The sequence below is a fragment of the Nasonia vitripennis genome, assembly GCF_009193385.2.
Source record: "Nasonia vitripennis strain AsymCx chromosome 3 unlocalized genomic scaffold, Nvit_psr_1.1 chr3_random0006, whole genome shotgun sequence".
In the NCBI taxonomy this organism is placed as follows: Eukaryota; Metazoa; Arthropoda; class Insecta; order Hymenoptera; family Pteromalidae; genus Nasonia; species Nasonia vitripennis.
The window spans coordinates 640087-649604 of record NW_022279625.1 but is presented as its reverse complement, the minus strand read 5'-3'; positions in this window follow the sequence as shown (position 1 = coordinate 649604).

Genomic DNA, 9518 nt, shown 5'->3' with positions numbered 1-9518 from the left:
CCAGTCTCACCGCGTTGTGTTCTGCCAGTGATTCCAGCGCCTGTCTGCACCTTAGTACCTCTGTCCAGCGCCATGAGAGCTGCCCTGCTATCCGAGCAGAAGCTTACAGTTCTTTGTCCTGTGCCTCTCTCCAACAGCCATTTAGCAGCTTCTGTAATGGCTCTGATTTCTGCCTGGAACACCGTAGCATAGTGGTCGAGCGAGCACACAATTTCTTGTGTGTCTCTCTTTTCCCAGGCACCTGCTCCTACACCGTTCTCATTTTTTGAGCCATCTATATACCACACCACACTATTTTTGAGGAGTTCATGTGAACTCGTCTTCCATTCTTCCCTTTTTGGGATTATGATCGAAAACAGCTTAGAGAAATAAATTCTTTCCGCCATTTTGTCACAACCTCTTTCTTCCATTAGCGGCATTACTTGTTCCAGAATTGCCGCATTTTTGAAATCCAAACAGTTCTTTGATTTCACTATTCTGCAGAACGTCCTGCACGCATTTGCCCTTATTACCTTGCCTAGTGGAGGGAGTTCCAACAGTCTTTCCATAGCGATCGTAGTTGTCGTGGGCATGGATCCCGTGATTCCTCCCATTACCAATCTTTGCACCCTGTCTAGTGCCCTTGTGTGAGTATTCAACACACTTATAGCCCCATACCAGTGCCCCATGGGTGAGTCTTGGTTTTATGTCTAGATACTTCAGTTGGATTTATTTTTTTTCAGGTAGAAAATTTTACAATTTAGAAAAAAAAATAAAAAAATGAATACAACAGACAATAACTATTAATAAGTGTCTGAAGACAACAGTTTTTTCATAGTTCTAAGCAGTTTTCTTCATTTTATAATTGCTGTCTTCTACGTTCACTAGTTTGTTCCCAATCAAAACAGCTATCTTCGGATTTCTACACATTTTTCTTAACTTTTTTGAAAACACGCCCACGAACTCTTGCGTCGAATACTATTAAGTATATTTTCAGTCCCGTTGCGAAGACTAGTACAGTTCTCACTTCGTATACGTTTGATTCTCTAGCAACGAAACCATTAAAAATTGTCCAAAATTCCACACCATCTATTGAAGTATTCACTTGTATCGACTGTCCCCGAGACAGCCACATTTTTCTAATTGATCAGTATATAACTTAACTTAACTTAAGTAAGCCATTTATTGACCAAAAAAATAAATGTTGTTGCTTCATTCTGATTAAATATAATAAACTGGACTTTGGTTGATTGATCTCAGTTCTTTTTTATCTGTTATTTCGTTGCGGAATATATCAAACTCGTCTAACTTTTTACTTTTTTAAAACTTAATTTTTTGAGATTTTAGTCCTTTTGACCATAGTTTTATTGTAACATTTTTATCATTAACATGAAATCACTGATTGTTCTGATACACTATACTCGAATGATTTCTACACTTCGAAACTAAAACCAAGTGCGAACTACCAAGACCTTGTCATCGGCTACCCCGTACACCTAGATACCGTCTTCGAATATCCATTTATCGTCTCCATTTATCTCGACCAAAATTGTGGATTTCATCTTGTGATATGCATGTGCGTCATTTTATATTCACAAACACATAGAATTAAAAAAAGATTATACCTGTACAAATAACTATTTGTAGCATCCCTTTGATCTCGACCAAAACTGCAGATTTTATCTTATGATATAAATGAATACTTACAGCATTCGTCATTATATGTCACGAACACAAAACTTTAAAAAAACGATTATATCTGCACGAGTAATTATTTGTAGCATCCTTTTTATGTAAATTGAATCTGCAGATAACATTTTGTGATATGCATGAATACATAAATCGTCATTTCATATTCACAAATAAATCGCTTTGAAAAAAAATTATATCCGCACAATAATTTAATCGCAGCATCCCTTTTATCTGGACCAAATTTACTGATTACAACTTGTGATATGCACGAATACATAAAGCATTCGTTATCTCATATACACAAATAGATAGCTATAAAGAAAACAGCATATCCGCACAATAATTTAATCGCAGGATCCCTTTTATCTGGACCTAATTTACTGATTACAACTTGTGTTATGCACGAATACATAAAGCATTCGTTATCTCATATGCACAAATAGATAGCTATAAAAAAACAGCATATCTGCACAAATATTTAATCGCAGCATCCCTTTCATCTAGACCAATTTTAAAGCAATCTTTATTTATCCATTAATATGTATACATGTCATAATATGTCACAAATAAAAAAAAAATTAATTAATTGCGTCTATTTTTTTTTAATTGTTTTAACAGCTTCTAATCTACCTAGACAAAATATTAAAAAGGTTTTTTTAGTAGGAATGTATATTTTTATCATATATACCTGTCTATACCATAAAATAGTTTTTTATTATAAAATATATCAAGTTTTGTGAAATAAATGCAAAAAAAAACGGGACGGACAGACAGACGGACATTTTTGAAATTTTATCTTTTATTGCTAAAGACTAATTGAAATTTGATACATTTGACATTTTTTTTGGTAACCTAAATGATTTATGTTTGAAGAACATTTCTACTGTAAAATAGATTTAATTTGTTTGTTTTTACGAGTTTTTACAAAATAGACCAAATATAATTTTTTTTTATTGTTTTCACAGCTTCCAATCTACCTGGGGGTTTTTACAAAATTGACCAAATATAAAATGTTAATATAGTGTATATATATATAAACATATATATATATATATATATATATATATATATTTAAAAAAAATTGACGGCAACGTTTGTATTCTACAATAAAAATCAGAGGGGTCTGCAAACTTTTGGACAATGAATCATCCAAAACTTATATATTAAATTATGTATCAAAAACCGCCTCATACATTAGCAGGCAGATTATACTGTATATTAAAACAGTATTCTATCTATTATTCTATCTATAGACCTATAAATTAAGTTGAAGGAAGCTACGTGCCAATGAATTGGCAGCGATTTTTTCTCTGCAACCGATAATTTCATTACGTTGTTTTATAATTTAGCTAACATCTGCATCTTTTCCGCCAAATTTCACTTTCGAATTTCCGCAGTTCTTTGACTTCATCAACATCCTCAAGTAATCCTTCTTTTTTCAGATCACTGAAAATCTTATCGCGTCTTGACATTTTTAATTTTTGTAAAATAATTAATTGTTTGTTATTATGCATTTTGATGCATTTGATCATTTACAGCAACGCATGCGATCATTATCATAATTTCTTAACTCAGTATGCCTTACAGGCACAGAAATAAGTATACAAGTATCATTGTTATCCCCCTTGAAGGATTGCCACCTTGTCGTGTGCCTGTTGAGCCGGTGAAGGGGCTTCTCTGGTTGATTGTGCGGCGGATCTTGGACCCGGACCCGATGACAAAAAGTAAATGTTTTGATTGTGTCTGATTTTCTGTAAAACGGGCTCTCAAATGTATGTGGATTCCCGTATAAAGGGCTTTTACTCGAGTATGGGATCTTCCTAAAAAGGGGACTTTCAACGGGCCTGAGTCGGTACTCACTCAACTCTTCTCGTCTCAGAGAGAGGAGAGTGAAAACTGCCTGGCGGACCGACTAGACGCTAGGAGCAATCCCCCAACCAGGCGAAGGCGGTACCGCCGGTTGGGAAACACAACTCATGAATACACATGATACACCTCTAGGAACCCTAGAAAAACAAACTGGGTGAGATACAGAGAACTTAGGGATAAGATCGGTCGTTTCCCAGTCACGTACGGGACGGCGGAGGACATTGATCACTGCAGTGGGATCTTAAGGGACATAATAATTGGTTTTTACGAGAACAATTGTGAATTTAGGCCATATATATTAGGCCATAACAACACACGGTCGCAAGGGACTTTAGGCTAATCAGCATGACCTCGTTTTGACTTGAAACCCCGGAAAGGCTGGTTAACAGATATATCAAGAAGTCATAACTAGTAGAAGCACCGCTGCACAGCAAGCAGCATGCCTATCAGACAGGAAAGTCAGTGGACACAGCGCTGGTGGACGCGCTTAACTTCATTCAAAAGGGCATGAAAAACAGAAGTCTGACATTGGTGGCTTTCCTAGACATCGAGGGGGCTTTCAATTACACAACCGGTGAGGCGATTTCAGCAAGCATGGAGGAGCACGCAATACCAGCAACTGTCGTCAGGTGGATCAGCGTTATGCTGAGGTCCAGGACGACAGTAACTACCTGGGAAGCGTACTCTTGCAAAGGAGTGATCAGGAAAGTATGCCCACACGGAGGGGTGCTGTCACCGATACAATGGTACCTGGTGGTGGACAGCTTGCTATGCAGACGACATCGTCATCCTGTTTAGGGAGGACGACGAGGACGTGCTAGCAGGTCTAATGCAGTTTGCACTGGGCGTGGTGGAGAATTAGTGTGATAAAGTAAAAGTGGGGGTTAAACCCAACAAGGTATGTGTCATGCTGTGTACGAACAGGTATAAGACTTAGCCGATCAAAGGGCTTCAACTCCATGGAGTTCCCCTGAAATTGGTAAAAGAGGTCAAACACCTAAGAGTCACGTCGACGCCAGACTCAACTGGGAAAACATATTAAATATAAATGCGAGAAAGCGATAGGCACTTTCTGGGCCTACAGGAGAGCTTTTGGCAATGACTGAGGTCTAGAACCGGATAAAATGAGATGGATTTATGATGCAATCATCAAACTCAGACTCACTTATGGGGCACTGGTATGGGGCTACAAAAGTGAGTTGAAAACTCACCCAGGGGTCCAAGCAGGAATAGGCTGAGGCTGGCCGTTGGATGGCTGACGGGACATTGGAGGGTAAGATACTACCTGTGGAACTTGGGACTAAGGGACTCCGGGAGTTGCAGGTGGTGCGAGCGCGAAACGGGGACCACCTTCCACCTGCTGTGTAAATGCCCAGCTTTCGCAGGAACAAGACAGTGGGTGTGGGGGGTTCCCATGTTGGGGTTAGAGGAGCTAAGGTCAAACAGCTTGGCATCAATTCGCCGAGTTGCCAAAGCTATAAACAAGGGTTTATAAAGTAATTTCTCATGGTACAGGAGGCACAGCACAATGAGATTTGCCTGAGTGCTCGACCGGCACGTCCCCGTGCAGGGGCCGCCGCAGCTCACCTCCGCCAAACAGACTAACAAGGAAAGGTACCCAACCCGAACTCACTGATTTTGATGATTTTCATATATGTTGTAGAACATAAAAAAATAAGAGAAACGTATTTTTTTTTATCGGCTAATTTTCACTTTTAAGGGGTAAAAACCTCCCCTAAAGCTAACCCCCAAAAAGCGTTTTTTTTAAATATCTCGGCTTAAAATTAATATTTTTCAATGAAACAAATTGGAGGTTATTTCATACAAAAAGAGCAAGTATTTCATGGTGATTTGAAGAGTAAGAGTAGCATCCCCTATTTTTTAGGGGTTGAAAACATATATTTTTTGGCATAATTTTATAATAAAAATGTTTAAACCGACTAAAAAAAAATTGGAAAAAATGTTTAAACATCCTTAATAACAAAATTTAGTTGACGTCTTTTGGTGTTTTCATAAATATTACCCCTAAGGGGGTAAACCACCCCTAACACAAAATAACTGTAAATATGTAATTCAATACATAATATTTCGTAGAAAGTTTGTATATAGAGGTTTTCGAGGTCGCTGATTACAAATCTGTTATCAGATTTTGAAAATTCAAAATGGCGGAACCAATAGGACGGAAATATCGAAAAAAAATTTTATATAATAAAAAAGTTTTAAACGACTAAAAGAATTGGAAAAAATTTGTAAACATCTATAATAAACAAATTAAGTTTTTCGATTTTTTCATAGATACTACCCTTTAGGGGGTAAACCACCCCTAACACAAAATAACTATAAGTATACTTCAATCCATAATATTTTGTAGAAGGTTTGTATATAAGGGTTTTCGAGATCGCTCTTTGCAAATCTGATATCAGATTTTGAAAATTCAAAATGGCGGAACCAATGTGGTGGACGAAAATGTCGAAAAAAAATTTTAACTTTCATAAAAACTTGTTTACAAATGTGTGATCTTTGTAGCCTGTACATGTGAACTAAAGAGCCTTAAACCCTAAACCCCTAAAGAACAAATAGGCTAAATGGTTGTGCTTTTTAACCAAACCACCTCAAATTCCTAAATTTGTAAACAAGAAAATTCTGTGTGTGAAGCAGTTTTATAATTTCCGTAGAAATTGTTATCAGAATGTTATTGAAATTCCTTTATTGTAAATTCAACTTATAATGTATTTTTGTTTATAATATTAGAGTATAATAATAATCTACAATCTTTTATCTTTTGCCATAGTGCATTTTTTGTATTGAGCATAAAATATATTATTTTACGATGTTTTTACAATAATGGTAGTCCTCATAAAAGTGTTTAAAGCACAATGCTTTTTTGCACCAACCACATCGTACAATTGCAATGTTTGTGCACCCTTCTATTTCACAATGTGTTGCACAAGACTTTCCAAAACTGAAATCTATAGGATTATCAAATTTATCTGGTTTTTCATTGACGTAACCGCTTTTATACCAGGAATATTTAAACAAATCTATATATCTCGGTGAAGACAGTTGGTTGTGAACCAATGATTGAAGTTTAATTATATTATTTCTCACATGTAAATTCATACCATGATCCATTAACATTACATTATCAGAAAATGTTCGGACAAAGTTTTTCCAAATACGGAATCCATAGACACCAAGTGGTTGTATTTTTCCTGTGGTTCCAGTTGGAATTTTTTTTATGTTAATAATTTTATTTTGTGGCATTGTTTCTTCTATAACTTTGTCACAATGACCACTCCAAGAATCAAGTAATAGTATTGAGTATGGCCTACATAGGGATAAAATATTTTTTCCAACCAGATTTTGAAGTGATCTGCAATTAAACGACTTACTAATTAACTGATCAACGATATTACAATGTAAAAATTGTTATTAGTTCCCTTACTTGTTGTTAATTTTCCAGATTTGGATGCTTCCACGTACACGTTTTCTGGTCTAAATATGTTTTGTTCTACAATAGGGCCAAACTTGCCACTTGGTTCCTTTAAAACAAGAAATAGCGGTGACAACAGTTGTCCAGTAGCTGATATTAGTGGCTGTATAGTATAACTATGCGTTGTTGCTGAAATTGACTGTACCAGACATTGCACTTGCTTTTCTCCTTCTACTGCTAATGTTCTTCCAGAATGCATTTCTAGCTGAAATCCGCTCTGATCTGTATTATACAAATTTTCGAGTCCAATCCTTGGTATACACGATTTAACGTCATCGATAAATGCTTCAGCTTTAGCCGTAAGTTCTGCACTACTTTCTAGTGTTTTTCTTGTTATGAACTTATTTATTTTCCTAGAAACTATTCGGTGTGCTTGCTTAAATTTGAGTAACCAATGTTTAGAAGCTTTGAATCTAATATCATCAAAACCAATTTCTTTTTTAGCTTGTAGGCCCATTGAATTATATCTTCATCATGGATAAGTGAACCACTGTCGAGAGCTGCTTGAAAATTATCCAGGGTATACTGACAAATTTGTGCTACTTTTTCTCTATACGTGCCACCTTTATTAATTGAATGAGCCCAACGACGTAGCTGACTAATAGATGATACTTTTTTGAATCTGTTTTGCACTGTTTTGAGACTTAAATTTTGCTTCGTTTTGCTACTTCTCCAAAATTCTACAGCTCTTTTTTTGTATTCAAAATCTAGTTCTTCATTATCTGCTGTACATTGATTTGTTGGTGCTATATCCGGATCAGGGAAATGATGTTGCACTTCATCTTCAATTATTTCCGCATTATGGTCTTTATACTCTTCTTGAAAATCCAAAGAGTCATCAGTAATCATTTCTACATCGTTGAAATCGTGTGTTGCATCTATTAAAATTTCTTTTATTTTTTCGGCCAACTCTGTTTCGTGATAATTCGTGACACTATCTGGTATGTTTAACGCTTGAAAGTATGCTAATAATAAGTTTAGAACGTTTAACGGATTAATTTTCATTTTTCAATCTAAAATGAAAACAAGCGGTAAAATTTATACAAGCTGTGTTTTTGCATGTAAGGCACGGCTGCTACATTTCTACCAGAATAAAACGAGTGAATGTAAATTAATTCTCGTTCCACTTTGTGATGTTCGGAACACTCTATTTTTGGTTTTATTCAACTTTTATTCACTTTGAAATTGAATAATGTAAATCTATATAAAATCACTAAAGAAAATTTTCTACAACTGTATGATACCACTGACAAACAAAAAGACGTACTATTCGTACTTTCCGGCATCGAACTAGAATACCCACAAAACTCACTCACTGCCTAAAAAATAACACAGGCAGCTGAGGTAAACACTCGATGAAAACAATCTAAAAAAAGAACATACTGATTCGCACATATTGTCAACAACTTTTATGAGTGAAAGACATTTATCTGTGGAATTATCATTGAATGTACGATAACATTCATTAAACTAATGAATGCATATAAAATTCCCTTTCAATAACAACGTGTTTTTTAATTGCAAATGAAGTTCCAGTATTAATATTCTTTTATGTATTTTTACCAATAACAAAAATTATCATAGTAATATAATAATAATAATAAGAAGAAGATGAATAAGCATAATTGCAATAGCAATAATAACAGTAATACTGATAATAGCAATGATAATGAAAAATAATAATAATAATTAGAATAATATTTATTATTAAATTTAGATTTTTTGATAAATTCATTAAATCGTAGCAAATAGTATTATTATGGAATTCCAGACTGTAGATATTTTACTATAGATACAATAATCATTACTTCGAGAATTCATCTAAAAAACTTTCGGCTTACGAAATAATTGTAACAATGAAAAACTCCCAAGTTTGACAACATTAAATTTTATTACAAAACGCAAAAGAGTTTGATAAACTAATTTTATTAACCTATGTTTTTTCATTTGCAAAAAAGTGTGGACTTTTTGAATTTATAAAATTATATAATTATGCAATTTATGAAATACTTTATAATTTATGAAATTACTTTTGAAATTATGCTAATTTATAAAAGCAGAAAAATAAATAATCTTTGATTGAAACATAAAACGAGACGTTATTTGTTACATACAAAATGATAGAATAAAATATCGGTAATATGTCTATACTCGTGTCTACGGTAAAGCATAGGCCTTCGGCTTGTCTGGAGGTTAGGGGTTTGGAGTCGTTTGGTTAAAAAGCACAACCATTTAGCCTATTTGTTCTTTAGGGGTTTAGGGTTTAAGGCTCTTTAGTTCACATGTACAGGCTACAAAGATCACACATTTGTAAACAAGTTTTTTTGAAAGTTAAAATTTTTTTTCGACATTTTCGTCCACCACATTGGTTTCGCCATTTTGTATTTTTAAAATCTGATATCAGATTTGTAAAGAGCGATCTCGAAAACCTCTATATACAAACTTTCTACGAAATATTATGTATTGAATTACATATTTACAGTTA